The sequence below is a fragment of the Papaver somniferum genome, chromosome 2 (assembly GCF_003573695.1).
Source record: "Papaver somniferum cultivar HN1 chromosome 2, ASM357369v1, whole genome shotgun sequence".
In the NCBI taxonomy this organism is placed as follows: Eukaryota; Viridiplantae; Streptophyta; class Magnoliopsida; order Ranunculales; family Papaveraceae; genus Papaver; species Papaver somniferum.
The window spans coordinates 86,919,927-86,921,911 of record NC_039359.1 but is presented as its reverse complement, the minus strand read 5'-3'; the positions used below and the strand labels follow the sequence as shown (position 1 = coordinate 86,921,911).

General features: G+C 37.3%; 1 long non-coding RNA gene across 1 annotated transcript; it reads left to right on the top strand.

The window, feature by feature from the left end:
- The first annotated feature begins 519 nt into the window (after nucleotides 1-519).
- Nucleotides 520-1,725, top strand: LOC113353671. Its single transcript, XR_003361455.1, has 5 exons — nucleotides 520-629; nucleotides 733-773; nucleotides 1,296-1,348; nucleotides 1,475-1,511; nucleotides 1,597-1,725. It is a non-coding gene; the product is annotated as an uncharacterized LOC113353671 (long non-coding RNA).
- The last annotated feature ends 260 nt before the right edge of the window (nucleotides 1,726-1,985 follow it).

Genomic DNA, 1,985 nt, shown 5'->3' with positions numbered 1-1,985 from the left:
GTTGCTGGGACACCAGCGGCGTGATGGGAGTGTGCATCCTAGTGCGACTGAGCCACATGTACGTATTATCTGTTTCTCACTCTTAAGTAAGGTGCATAAAAACACTTATTTGACTGCTAGTATCTCTTAGTTGTTGATGCTAACCACCAAGTTTCAATTATGAAATTACAGAAGAAAGTATTAGAAGCTAAAGCAAAGCGTCAAGAAGCAGGAACAAGTGGTAGCAAAAGCACTGTGGTTTCAGAAGAACTAGAAGATGTGTTTGGAGCAAACCGAAAAGATGGTGTTCGTGGCTACTCATCCAGTGTGTCGAAGAAGCAGGCTCAGGTGGCAGCGGTTGCGTATTCTGCTCTTCAAACAAGACAATCCCAGAATGAGTAAAAAATGAACACAATTCAAACTGTAAGTGTTCTCATCTTACTTGCCTTGTATCAGTAAATAAGTTTTATACACATTGAATGATATGTGCTAATTCTAAGGTTGGTGTATATATTCCTGTTATTTTCTTTCCTTTTTCAGGTGGCAGTTCAACTCCATGCTAACCGATCGTGTGAAGCTGTTGGACAAATACTTAATTAAATGGGATGTCGCAACTAGAAGACGAACAGCTTGTAATGATCTCCCTGCAGGTTTGTCACTCTCTTCTTTCAATCTGAATTTCAACCTTTTTTTCCTTAAGATGTAGTTTAGACTCAATCTAATGGTTAGAAGCTGCTTTCTATCCATGTGCAGGTTAGTTGTTCAACAAACTAAGAACAAGAAAGCAAGTGAAGGTATTCTATCGACTTATTCTATATTATTCTATACCTACATGTAGTTGTCTTCTGATCTCAAGATATGAAAACATTTGAGTACTTAAGTTTTTATTTTTGTCGAACTTCGGTAATTCAGTTCGCATATCAGTTCTCGCCTTAGCAGTGATTCAGTTAGGAATTTGTGTTGAGGAATCATAATGTTGCTTACAATGAAATTTATACTAGTTGATGCTTAGAGCTGTAATTTCGCAAGTTTTAATGCTGATAATTAACCTCTTAATGTTTTAGTCAATCTGATTGGCATTCTTCTACATTGTAATAGAAGTAGGCTTTTAGACCTCTTACGTTTAATTCAATTTTATTGGTATTCTTTGACATTGTTACAGAAGTAGGCATTTATAGGTTTCTAGTTCCTACTACAGTTAAAGTAAACCGTTTGGTTTTGTATGGTATATGTCTAACTTGAACTCATTCAGTATCTTGTTTTTCTAGGGTCTCAGGAAGTTCATGCTTCCTAATATAGTTTTGTGTTCTTTGTAGGTTTTTGGGTTTGTCCGCAAGGAGCTGTCCAGTACTGACAACTAATTAATCAGGTATCTTTGTCTTAACATATACCAACATTCAAATTCAGTTGGGTAATTTTAGTTTCTAACCATGACTTGAACTTACGTCGGATTATTGATATTATTCTTTATATATGTTATGTTTATGTTTACTAGAGCACAAGGCTCCTAAATGCGCAGATGATATACGCGGGTATGTACTAGTATCAATTAGACTACAATTTTACTGCACTTTGTCTGACACAACCTTAGTAACACAAAGTTTACTGTTTCCGTAGGTTGGTCTGTAATGATATTAGGGGGCGCCAAGAGAACATTCCGATTCCAGCAACCAATATGGTCGATGACCCATCTGTTGCTCCTACAGGTAATATCAAATGCGCATCCATCTTTGCGTTCAGTGGCGGAGCTGGAAACTATAGGTGGGGGTGGCTTTGAAAACTAATTAAATTGGGTAGGGGTGGCTTAAGCCTATGTTTTAGGCATGAAATTTTTTTTCCAAACTTAAAAGCACTGCATAATTTGGTGTTTATCTAGACTTTGGGCTGGCTTAAGCCAGCCCAAAGTCTATACATAGATCCGCCACTGTTTGCGTTTCAGTTTTTCCATGGATGGCTATTGGAGTGTAATGGTTATTTCTGTATGACACTGAATAAAGCATTAGCTT